The sequence below is a fragment of the Apodemus sylvaticus genome, chromosome 8 (assembly GCF_947179515.1).
Source record: "Apodemus sylvaticus chromosome 8, mApoSyl1.1, whole genome shotgun sequence".
NCBI classification, from domain to species: Eukaryota; Metazoa; Chordata; class Mammalia; order Rodentia; family Muridae; genus Apodemus; species Apodemus sylvaticus.
In genome coordinates, this window is record NC_067479.1 from 97,782,712 (window position 1) to 97,796,365 (window position 13,654).

Below are 13,654 nucleotides of genomic sequence, written 5' to 3' on the forward strand. Positions count from 1 at the left end.
CATTAAATGAATTAAAAGATCTATTTTAGATTTATTAAGAACCATTTTATTGGATTTGCTTTTGTGCACATAAAACAAAGAAAACAAAACTAATCAGGGTACTTCTAAGTCTGTTTGCTCTCCGCTGGAAGGCTCTGAAACCTTGTAAATGCATGTGTCTCCCCACACTACACCCCTCTGACACCACAAGTGATGGGATGGGATGGAATGTAGCCAGGTAATTGTGGTCCAAGCTGACGTACAATCCTCTGAGAGCCAGGGGCTATGTCCTTGCTTCTAAACTTTCTCTGCTGCAGGACTTCTGACCCACAGGCACAGGTGATATCATAAAGGGCTCCACATTTTGACCTTCTCTCTGTAGATACTTTTAAAGCTCTGAGCCTCCATCAGAAAAGTCAACACATCTTGATGCCACCACACAGTGAAGAGGCCCAAGTCATTAGCCATCACATGAGAGTTTGGAGCCCTCCAGCCCAGGCACCACAGGCGACAGTGAAGAAGCTTCCAGATCATTTCAGTCTCCTCCACACAAGCCCTACCTTGTACTGAAGTCTTTCCTCCTATTGTAGGGACCCTCTCATGCCGTCCTCCCCAAGGGTCTAACCTGTGGAATTTGTGAGCCTAACAGTAGTTCTGTGTTAAGTCGCCAAGACTGGGTAGCTTGTCACATGGCACTGATGACTGCACTGTTCCCATTCCCAGAGGATGCTGTTGGCAACACACAGCCTCCCTCCCATTCTAGACACTGCTAGTGCCTGGCTGACTTGAGGGCCCACAATTGGCCTTCTACCTCCTACATCAGCTTCCTGGTCCTCAGTGACCTGACAATTTTCCTACCTCTGCTACCTTACTAGAGACAAAATGCCTGGGTTCCTTGAGGTGGCCCTAAAGGACTCTGTAAAGAGCCATGATGAGAGACAAGGGGGCATTCTCTGAAACCTCTGCAAAGGCTCTCTGAGTGCCACTTGGCACTGTCAGCACACAGGGCACTGAGCAGAGGAGCAGGTCACAAAGCCACTATGTCAACCTTCCTGTCTGTCATAACCCCAGAGTGTTAGGAGAAGGGCTATGTAGACAGTTCGAGGCAGGATACCCCAGAACAGCTACTTCCCCAGTCCTATGCTCTGAGGCCACCAAGTGGAAAGAAGCAGTAGGAATTGGTGAGAGGATACAAGGGCTATTGTCCCTAAATGCAGATAGAGGCACCAGAGAACAAAATAAGGGGTGGCTATAACTTAGCCTATTGAGACCCTGGCGTGAGCTCCCAGATTCTAGTAGACTCATGGGATCAGCTAAGAAAATGCAGCATTTCAGTCCCCAGGCCTCCTGTTTGGTGTACCTGCTGCTGCTACTATTGTCTACACTATTTATTGAGGTCCAGAGCTTTCTGTACCCTCTATCTGGCCAAAAACCCTATCCTGGGGAATCTGCTAGGTTCTTCAGTTATGAAGTCAGGAAGACAAGGCAGACTGGGGTAGATGAGGAAGACCTTCTGCAATATTGTGAAGGCGACTTTGACATTTACTTCATCTTTGACAAGTGAGTGGCCCTTGCTACCCTGGTCCTAGATAACTCTCAGGTGTTTCCAACCCTTGGCAGAACACAGCCTGAGGGGTGCCAGCTTCTTCCTGGAGAGAAGCAGGCACTGTCTGTGAATGAGACCAGAGAATTGGGCCTGATTTCCTGTATGCCTAGAAAAGGGGGGTTGGGGATCAGGAGGTCTTTTGGGCAGTTTAGTCTGGTTTATTCTTTAATCATCTCTCATTGGTTTGTTTGTTTGTTTGTTTCAGTGAATTTGCACCTGCTTTCTGGGCCAAGTAGCTTACAAGAACAGGGGTTAGAGGAGAGCCACCTGGACAGAGACTCTGAGATTCAAATGTCTAAAGATTGCAGTAGGATCCTAGTTTAAGGAGAAGGTACAGGGAGGAAGATGAGAAGGGGAGGTGAGGTCTGGGGATCAGACTTAACTGGGTATCATGAGGAAAAGAGATTTTTATCAAAGGAAGATGGACCCTTTGTTTCCTAAGGTGCACTTTGTCTCCCTGGAAGGATGAGGGATGGATCTGGGGCTGCAGTGGAGTGCTCTTCAGAAGCCCACACAAAGTGGCCGAGAGACAATAGATTGCAAGCCCCTTGACAGCTATGTATGATTAAGGGAGCAGGGAAATAGAGCACAGGGTAACACTCATAACCCTGAAATGGTTGGAGGAAGAACAGTTGGTGGACAGGGGAGAGGTCGAGCTGATGGCTGTCTACTCTGAGAGCCGGGCTCAGAGTGGTGCGGCCCTGGCACACTGAAGAAAAGAGATGCTCACTGGTTCTGTGCTGGTTCGGTTTTGTCAACATCGCACCAACTAAAGTCATTTGGGAAACAGGGGAGCCTGAATTGAGACGATGCCTTTATCAGATCTCCTGTGGGTACGCCTGAAAAGCATGTTCCTGAGTCACCACTGATGTTGGAGGGAGTAGCCCGCTCTAGGCAATGCCACTCTAGGCAGGTGGTCTTGGGCTGTATAAGAAAGCAGGCTGAGCAAGCCATGGGGAGCAAGTCAGTAAGCAGCATTCCCCCATGGTCTCTAACTCAGTTCCTGCCTTGTGTTTCCTGCTTGATCTTCCTTCCTGTCCTCCCTTTAGGATAGCCTGTAAGCTTCAAGATGAAATAAACCCTTCTCCAAAGTAATTGTGATGTTTGTCACAGCAATAGAAAGCAAACTAAGACAGACTCCATGCCTGCTCCCTGACTTCCCTGGCTCTCCCTGTGTCTATTGGGTATGGTGAGTGGTGGGAGCTGCTGGATGAAGCACATCAGAGTCACTGAGCTGTAGAATCAGGGGCTCCAGCTTCCCTCCTCTGCAGCATGTCATCAGGGAGTCTAAGCAAGAAGAGGGTGAACTGCTTTAGACAGTCCTAAAACAAAAAAGGAAATGCTAGGATGGAATGGGTGGCACCCAGGACATGAGGCTTTCAAGGTCTTTGTTTCCTGTCCTCTACTGTCTGCCTCCCCTGTGCAAATGGACCTCCAACCCCAATCCCTGCGGAGTCTTCAGGTCTTTCCCAGGTTTCTCTCTGCTAAGGCTATGCCTGTAGCAGCTATGCACAAGGGACAAGGTGCTGACCTGCCTTTGTAAGGAACCTAGAGCTCTTGCTCTTAGGACTCAGTTGCATGGAGGTTGGGCTTCAGAATTACTCCCTGGTTCTCTGCAGAAAGCTTCCTCTGCCCTTGCTCTGTCTGCCTGCTGTTTCCCTCTGTAACCAGCATCCTGTGGGCATATTTCTATTGCGTAAAGGGGCCTCAGCATCTGAAAGTGTTGTACATCTTTTGCCCCCTGGACAGATGGTTGAGCAGCTACTTGAAGGAAGACCCCTGCTTCCTGTGGAATAAAAGGAAGGGTCTGATCCAAGTCAGAAGGGATTGGCTCTTCTCAGGGCACCTGTGAGCTCTCCTCAGGTGCCTTTGCCCTATGAGGCACTCTTTGTCTCCTTTCCTTGGAAGCCACACATCTGACGGAGAGAGAGATACAATGCGGGCCTTTCATGTTAAATAGTTCCAAGATCTGTCACCCCTGATTCTAACTAGACCTGGTTCCAGCACTGTGTGGGAAGAGCTGTCCTTTACCCATCACTCTTGGTTAACTAGGGTTTCACCAGGGTAACAAGACAGACTATCCCAATGTCCTGCAAGGAATCTACCTATGTTGTGGAATGGACCATCGCCTGCAATGAGTGAGCACAGCAATTCTGCAGCCATGGGGATCTGGAAGGGAACAAACTGGGAATGATTCCTAGTCTTGGGTGCTCAGAGCCTAAGTAGCAGTCCCAGGTTGGGGAAACAAAAGCAGATGGTTTGTTCTCCATTTTTAGGGTTCGTTTTGCTTATTTTGTATCCTGGTCTCAGAACCTCTCACATCCCCTCAGTCAATGGTTTATATGCTAAGTAGAAGGATGACTCTGAAGCCTGTGCACAAGTGTCGGGGTAGAACCTAGCTTCTGCTGAGTCCTGTCCCTTTGTCTCTCATGGCCTCCCACAGTGGCAGCAGGTACTGGCTTCTACTCAGAGATTTCTGGAACCTCTCCCCAAGCAATTTGGGTCCAAACTTCACTGGACTCCTCTCATTGTGTGCTGGCCCCAGGAGCTCTCACAGTCTTGACAGAGTTGACACAATGTCAGAAAGATGGGAGTGAGGCTTTGAATTTAAAAATAGCATTCCTTTGCAGAGACCATGGAAAAAATAGACTCTGTCCTCCCTCTGATGACGTCTAAAGTTTTTCTGTGATACTTTGTTTTGCTTCTTTGTGGTGCTGCCTAGTTCCTGATTCAGCCTGAGAGTGGCTTGCCCCCCTCCCTTTCACCTGTGACCTCCGTGATTACTCCCTACATATACCTCTGAGCTCCATCTTACTCAGGCACTGAGTGTATAGGGTGAATGTCTTACATGACTAGGCAGAGGAGGCAATGGTCTTACAAAAGTTACACAGCATACCCTAGACACACAGTGAACATCCAGTTGTGACTTCCAACTTCCCAGTCTATGAACGGCATAACTTTGGGGTTTAATTGTGATTGTTTTTAGACAAAATATGCATTTTATACACACATGCACACACATGCATGCATAAATTTGCAGTTCTTGAGTTTTTCTTTGGTGAGTTTTTCAATACTGATTTTGTCTTCTTATAACTAACAAATCTGTTCATGCTCTCTCTTCAGCATTTACTTTGGGAAGCCTGAATTTTTTTTAAGCAATTGCTCTGTTCTGTCTGTGGTTTAGGTTATTCCTGTTGTCCAAGGGTAAGTGCTGTGTTTCTTCTGTTAGGTTTGCAGTCATATCTCACCTCCTTTGTCATTCAAGTCATGGTGTTTATCAATCTTGATAGTTCGAGATAAAGGTTGGTCAATCTTGATGATTTTGCCAAAGAGTTACATCACTATTCACCCATGGTTCTCAATCTTCTAGTCTCGATTTTATTTCACTCTGCATTTCTTTATTTCCTCTGGCAGCAGAGCCCTTGTTTTTCCTCCCAGTTTCTAGTTCTTTGTGATGGAAAAGCCACATGTGAGCTGCACATCTCTCCCATCTTTGCTCCCAACTTTGAAAATATACTGAGCCTGTGCACTCGTCTGTTTTCTTGGTTCTCTAGTTCCACGTATTCTGTCTGGCTCTTCCCATGATTCCAAGCATCCCACTGCTGGCACAACTGCTATGCAGCTCTGTCTGTTGCTCCGACACACTCTGCCAATGGTCAGTTTGATGGGTGGTGCATTTGCGTATAACTGTTTCATTTGCTTGATGACGTGACACTCACATAGATATGGGATGTCCTCCTTTGACTCCCCTATCAGGTATTTACTTAAATTGTCTGATAGAAATGTAAGGTTTACATATGAAACTCCAGCAAGAGCCTTGCAAACCACTGCGTCCCTCCCTGCCTCCTCCCTGAGTCTAACCCCCTCTTCAGACACCATTGCAACCTGGCTTTCTTTCGGTTCTTATGCACAGGTTCTTAGGGTACCAGGAGCATCCCAATTTCCATCCGCTGTGTGGTTTATGGACGCTCTCCATTAAAGGCAACAAGAATTTTATTTCCCCAATTTCTACTCCTCTGTGTTATTCCACCCCATCTCCCACTATCCTGACATGGCAACTTCATTCTGATGTTCTGGTGTCAAGTGTTGACACTGGACACACACTCCTGTCTATTGCTCTCACACATGAATGTGGCTGTGTGGGCTGGAAGGTCTAGTTCTGTTCTATACTGTCTGCCTACTAGACAACACCTGTCTGCCCCCATGACCCTCTCCTTTGACTTCAAACCCTCTATTTCTCATCTGTTCTAGAATCTAGATCCTCCTTCAGGAGGGGAAAGCTGAGAAGTCTCTTAGTGTATGTGAATGGGGTGGTGATTTTGGCTACACAGGAGCTTTTATGGGAAAATATTCTTTACCTTTTGGAGGTGGGGAGACAAGAGGATAATGAGAAAGAAAGCAGTGTTGCTATTAATTGGTAAAGGAACTATCTAATACATCAGCCTAAGAGCCAGGAAAGTGGGTGCTGGGGAAGGGCTTGCCGTCTATGGCTTAGTAACCCAGCAATTGTCAGACACTGTCGTTTGACCAATTATGTCAAGTTCATTAATTGGGTGTGGGGTTTCAAGAGTGATCTGTTCAGATCCGTGCTGTGTTTGAATGTTCTCAAAAAACAAAAAAACAAAACAAAAAGAAAACATAGCAAAAAACAAAAACTAAAACAAAAAAAACCTTTTTCTTTGGGAACCTCACTCTGTTCTGCTGTTGAGAGAGAATTAGGTGATAGTGACCTGGGTGGAAATCGTGACACATGTGTCCCATGAGTGATGGTGCTGCCAGCCTAGGCATATCTGGCACCAGGTTGGAGGCACAGCCTGCAGTGACAATGGAGAGGGTGGGTGGGGTTGCTCATGGAGTGTATCAAAGTCCCACATCACCTCCTGGAAGCCCCCATACATGATCACAAGGACATAAAAGGTCTAATCTAAGACAATACAGAAGAGAGCCCAAGTCAGGCCCAGCCTCTGTTCACCTCATACTATCTCCAGGACCAAGATAAAAATAAGAATAACACAAATAACAAAATTAAATAATTAAAAGGGCAGCTGCCCAGAGGACCCGCCCTGTGAGCAGGCTGACCAACTCAGCTGTCACCTGGGCCCAGATTGCAGCTCTTCGAGTTGGTTTACCCCAACATCCACTCCACCTACAAGGTGCTGGAATGGATGGAGGAGCAGGTGCCACAGATTCAGAGCCAGGAAAAAGTCCTCACCATCAAAAGGCAAAGCCTGAAGCGTGGCTATGATCAAGGCTGGCACCTGCCACCGTGAAGCAGCTCCGAGAAGCCTGAGTCGCACGGAGGCTCTGAGGGGAGCCAGGGGTGGTGGAGTCTGCGGAGCTCAATGTGTCCCCCAAAAAACTGGAGAAGGGAAACTCCTTCATGGGAAGATGCTTTTAAAAAATTGGACTCACAAAATTGGAAGAAAAGATAGCGGAACAGAGCCGGATGCTCAGGAGAGATTGGAGAAACTACAGAAGCAACACTGAAGCCCGTGCTATAGCCAGAAACCATGTGGAGGCCTGGGACCCGCGCTACTGCCGCTGACTGACTATGAAGGGTGAGGAGGCTTCTTTTAGCAGTAGTATGGAGGCCTGCACACTCAGATTTGAGAATGAGAGACATAGAAAGGTTCTGTAACAATCTCTCTCCCTGACTTCCACCCTTACCCCACCAATAAAACAAAAAACAAAACAAAACAAAACAAAGTAGTCAGGAAGCCATTGAAAAGAACTCTTAAAGATTGCTATAGGGATTCTGAAATGTGGCTCTTTGCAGCCGATGTCTTTTGGCAGGGGTTGGGTCTGGGAAGAAATCATATATCTTTTTTTTTTTTTTAGATATTTTCCATTTCAAATGCTATCCCCTTTCCTCATTTCCCCTCTGAAAGCCCCTATCCCACCACCCCCCGACTCCTGCTTCCCTATCCTGGTATTCCCCTACACTGGGGCAGCAAGCCTTCATAGGACCAAGGGCCTCTCCTCTCATTGATGTCCAACAAGGCCATCCTCTGCTTCATATGTGGCTGAAGCCATGGGTCCCTCCATGTGTACTCTTTGGTTAGTGGATTAGTCCCTGGGAACACTGGGGGTACTAGTTGGAAATATTGTGGTTCCTCCTATGGAAATGCAAACCCCTTCAGCCCCTTGGGTCCTTTCTCTAGCTCCTCTCTATTGGGGAACCTGTGCTCAGTCCAATGGTTGGCTGAGAGCATCCACCTCTGTGAAATCAGATATCATTACGGGGCTGGCCACTGGTAGTTTGGCCATGCTCCGGTGAGTATATAGGCAACACAAATTAGACTCACTATTTTATCTTTTTTGCCTTCTTTTGTTTTGGGGGAGGTCCAAAGAAGGGGAAGTGACCTGAGACAATTGGAAAGTGAATGGGATCGGATACATTTTGTGTAATTTCCAAATACTCAATAAAAAGATTAAATTAAAAATAAATAAAAATAAAAATAAACATCTCTAGACCCTCAAACCACTGGCCCATTCTTGGAATGGTTCTCCTCACCTCTCCAGTGCTTTAACACACCACCGGAACGTGGCCCTGGGGAAGCAGAGATGTGGGTCTCACTAAGGAGGTCATAAAGAGGCCTAGCAGCCAGGACTGGAAGTGCCTGTGCTCATGTTGCCTGCTGAGGATTGTGGTGCCTGGGCAGCACGGGCCCTTTCCCGCCCTGGCCCGGAGGTGCCCGAATGAAGCAGCCTTCCTAAGCAGGATACCTAGGTTCTGAGGGATGCTAAGAAAGCTGGAACACTTTAACATGTGGGAAACTCTGTGTATGTGTGTGTGTGTGTGTGTGTGTGTGTAGTGTGCACATGAGTTGTGTGTGTGTAGTGTGCACATGAGTTGTATGTGTGCATGTGTGTAGTGTTCACATGAGTTGTGTGTGTGTAATGTACACTGAGCTGTACATATGTGTTTGTGTAGTATGTACATGAGTTGTGTGTGTGTGTGTTTGTGGTGTGCACATGAGTTGTGCGTGTTTGTGTGTGTGTGTGTGTGTGTGAAAGAGAGAGAGGGGGGGAGAGAGAGAGAGATGTCAAAGGCAGACTTTTAAGGAGAAAGGAGGAAAAGGAAGAGGTGGAGAAAGAGAACCAATGGGAGGAGGGAAGACAAGAGAAATCGGTGTGAGGACAATATGAGAAAAGCAGAATGATGTACGCATATGAAAATGTCATAAAGAAACCCATTGTTTTGCACACTTACTAAAAATTTATATATATATATATATATATATATTTTCCCCCCTATGGCTGAGGCCCAGCCTCCTGGAGAAACTATCTTCACCTGCCTTTTAAATACTGGGAAATTTAGAAGAATGTGAGGAATTTGAGGTGTTATAAGAAAGAAAGGGGGAACACAGGTCCCCAGAAGGATATCTACCTGAGATGGTGGGGGGCAGGTGAGAGACGTCCAGGGTGATAGCTGTGGTCAGCAGATGGTGGGAGGAAGTGGCCCTTTTAGAAGTCTGTTGGAAGGAGGGAAGGCAAAGGCAAGTCTCCCATGATGCACTGCTCTCTCCCATGATCCACTTCTCACTGGCATGATCCACTTCCTTCTTATGACTCGAGACTCCTTTCCTTATAGGTCCAAAGCCGTGCAAAACTGGGATGACTTGTACACATCCTGGGAAGATATGGTGGAGAAATACGTGAAGTATGCCTGCACACTACAGCTCCTGTCAGCAGTGGTCCAGTGGCAGGCAGACTCGGTTTGGGGGCATGGGAATGTCTTATGTAGGAAGCAGAGATCAAAACTAGAATGCTAGGCAGACCAGGCAACAGACTATCCTGGCCCCGTGGATCTTTTCAGCAGTGGCTAATCCTGCCTCAGAAATGAGAAATAAGGCTCAGAAAAGGGGGTAGTTGAGCAAGGGAAGACCATGACAGCAAAAGAAGTGCAAGGTGGAAGGTGGACCCCATGGAGGAGTGTCATTGTGGACTTGTGGACTTTCCCGTTAGTTTTAAATGTTGACTACCACCACCTAGAATCACTTGAGAAGAGAGTCTCAATTGAGGAATTATCTAGATCAAATTGACCTCTGGTCATGTCTTTGGGGGGGGGTGGCTTGATTATTAATTGAAGGTGAGGAAGATCCAACTCATAGTGTCCTGGACTGTTTAGGCATAAGTATATTCATTTCTCTTTGCTCTTGACTGTGGGTATACTTTGAGCAGCTGTCTCAAGCACATGTCTCTGTGACTTCCCTGAAATTATGATCTATAACCTGAAGTGTAAGCCAAAGATGCCCTTTCCTTTCCTAAGTTGCCTTTGATCAGAGCATTCTGTCACAGCAACAGAACAGGAACTAGGATCCCACATATGTACTCATGTTTGTATGTGTCTGTGTATTGGGTTTGCAGCACAGGAAGGGATCAGGGGATCATCTTCCCAAGAACCCTATATCTCCATAGGCTTCAAAGTCTTTTATCAAGTTTGTCTGGAGTCCCCATCTATGAAATGTCCCAAGAGCAGAAGTCATGGGGTGTGAGCAGAGATTTGGCATGTGTCCCCACTCTGGCTGCTTCCTATCAGGCTACAGGGCGGTTACATCAATTTCTCATGGGCTGTGTTTTGTCCTCAGCCCCAAACAGCGTATGAGCTTCATTCTCTTTGACACCAGAGCTTCAATCAAAATGCCACTCGTCTCAGAAAGGTAGGTACTGTCTAAACTCCTAGGCTTGCCCGGTGGGCTAGCTACAAGGAGTTTCCAGCTTCTGGAAGACTCCCATGTGGCTTCCATTGTCCCCCATCACAGCTGACTTCAAGCCCCAGATCACCAGTTCCCTTAAGAACCTGCTTCACTAGAACTCACAGACCCAGCAGTTCCAGAAATTCTCTACTCTCTTTCCCTCCATCACTTCTGGATCTTCCCTTGGTCCTGACTATGAAAACACTTAGGAACTAAAAAGATGGCGGGGTACATATGTGTCCCTTCAAAGTCTTGCCTGTGTGTGTCCCATTCTGAAAGTTGTTCACTGTCTACCTGGGCCAGTATGGGATATTTATATATATAAAATACATATTATTTGTGAGTGTATATATAGATATATAATGGATTCATTATATGTATATGGCTATGTGTATGTATATGTGTATATGTATGTTAAGGTATGTATATGTGTATGTATAGATCTAGGTGTATATAGAGACATTATATATGTGTATGTGTACATATATATGTACATATATGTTTGTTTATGTATATATATACACACATATATATATGAACCAAAGAGCAGTGCAGCTAGTATCCCCTTTGACACCCCTTAGGATAGGACCATGAATCCCCAGAGCTGGGTGCTATAGGAAGTATGAGGGACATGCAGCCATTGAGAGATGCTCTCTATATACACATCTATACCTACACATACACATACCTATATATACATGTGCACATATACATATACATGCACATAACCATATATATATATATGCATCTATTATATTTACAAATACACACAGACACACACATACACACACACCTGCTTACCCTACTGTCCCAGGCAGACAATGAGAAACTCAGGGATCTTCTGTGCCAATAGTCCCAGAGGCAAGAAACTGTGAGGGAGGCAAGTCTGTCTGTAAGGGAGAATTTGGGATGCCCTGTCTAGGATTCCTACAAAACAAAGGGAGCAGAGAAGGATGCAGTAATATTTAATCCTAAAGTCTAGAGTTGTGGGGCCCTCTATCCAGGGCCCTGGAGGAAAAATATAAGCAAAAAGAGAAATGAGACAAGCCCTGGGATTATGGAGATGGCACTTCAAAAGGAGCAGTAAGGGCTATCTCCACGGTCCAAGGAAGGCCAAGTGGGGTACAACCAGTGGCCTGGGTTTAAAAGACCTGGGAGCAAGAACATTTACAGTAAAGTCTTGCAAGAAATCTAGAAAGCCATCAGGAGCTGGGCTGGACAGAGAAAAGGCTAACCTGAATAGAAGAGAAGCAGTTGACCTAGGCAGAGGGTAGGAGACTAGGCTGGACAGGGAAATGGGACTAGGCTAGACTGTGGAAGGGCCTGGGATAGGTGGGGAAGAATTGAAGTGGGATGCGCAAGCCTCTGGTTCGGCCCTCACTGGGGATTGTGGGCATGGTGTCCTCCACGTCTAGGCAGGGTTTACCTGGGTCAGGCATGGGACTCTGGGAGCTTAGCCTATAGCAGGTTCTCACTGTCCCAACAGAAAGCCACTCAGTTCATTCTAGGTCACTTGCTGAGCCTGCTCAGCCTTGTCATGTCGGATTATTCTAAATCCTGCACACACATATCCTCCCTGTCCTAGAACAGTCACAAGAGCTAGTCCTGCCTACCCCAGTGTGCCTGTCTGCTTTAATAGCACCTGGCAGGCCGTGTTCCTTTCTAGCCTTGGGAACACAAGCCTCTCAGACATCCCCTAGGTCTGACTTTAAGATTCAAGTTTTCTGGACATGGAGTCTGCATCAGGACCCAGGTCTAAGCACATTGACTGCTGCCTTTAGCGGGACAGAAGGAAGAGAGGCAGTTAGGGCTCTGTGACCATGAGATTGAAGCTGGGCAGTGACTCAGCAGAGTGGCATTGTCCTCTCAGCCCCATCCACAGAAGAAAAAGATGTTCAGAAGGAGAATGACCACAGCATTAGGTCCCCATTAAAAATGCAGGGTCTCTGAGAATCCCTGGCTCAGACACACATCCCCAGGATGCTACCATACAACTTAAGTATGCACAAGCAAGAGTCTCTGTCAAGGTGCCCAAAGTCTGAATGCTTAGAGGCAGTTAGAACCTCAGAGAAACCCAGGCATGCCTATGGGACCCACGGAGCAAAACACTGTTACCTTCTGAACTTTCTCAGTGCTAATGGGATCAGGGCCAGAGAAAGACCCGGAACAGAATGCGGGTACCAGGACCTGGTGCCCTCCCCACACTCACAGTCTACACAGTGGGTAAATCTGTGCAAGAGCTTGAAGCTAGCTTGGCACTGTCAGCAGGCCTCACTCACCTCACGCTTCTTCATCTTCAGATGGAAAATCCGCCAAGAGCTGACCAAACTTGAGAACCTTGTGCTAGAAGGATCAACAAATCTACAGAAAGGACTGGAAAAGGTTCGGAAGGCTAGAACGACATATGGGCACTCGCTCAGTGAAGACTACCACGGGTGGGGGTCATCTTACTCCAGGGTCACCAAGTTTTCTTCATTTCTTGGCAGGCTAATGAACAGATCGAAGCCGTCAACTCAGGAGGTGAGCTGCCTGCCCTTTTCAGTGGAGTGAGTCCCACGGAGCTGGGCTCCCTTCTGATCTGTCCACAGATCCCAGATCTCCTAAAGGCAGTGTACCCCCTCCCTGCACAGCAGGCCTCTTTGAGCACAGCACCCCACCGGGAAGCTGCATGTGGTCACATGCTGGTCTCCCTAGTCCTTGGCCTCTAAACGTGCTGGTGAATGAAAACAAGAAAACGAGAAACCATAAGTGGGGAGCAGACCCAGGACTCTGTGGGCGGAAACCAGGGCCTAATTTGCTCATAGGCTATCAGGCCTCTGCCACCTCTTCCTTTGTTTGCCCCGCCTCATAGACTCATGTATCAGCCAGAACAACTGCCACACAAAGTAAGGACCGGTGTCCCTCCAGAGTGTAGGTCTGAGGCACTCATCTGGAATAGGTTGGACCATGTAGGAAAAGATGCTAAGGGGGTTGGGGCGTCTTTTGTCCAAGACACTGTGATCTGTGACTCTGACTCACTCAGCCCACTATTGCCAGGAGGACAGCCCTGGGGACACACCTAGAGTTGACACAGACAAACCTCTCTAGGCAATACTGGCACAAGAGCTATCCTGGGGCAGGCTGGTGGATATGTTTTTAGCCTGCCCTTGAGGCAGATTTTGAAGCTCTGGAGCACTGAGAGTCCTGATCCCCTGATGGAAGTCCCTAACTCTCCAGGGGTTCCCTTTAACAGTTGATGCTCTCTCTGTGTCTGGGTTCCTGTCTCAGGAGGCTGAAGGGTAAGGCTGGCCAGATCCTCCTGTGGTAAACAGCTCCCGGCCTGCAGCCAGAGGGCAGCCATACATACCACTCTTCATTTCTCTGTCAGGCA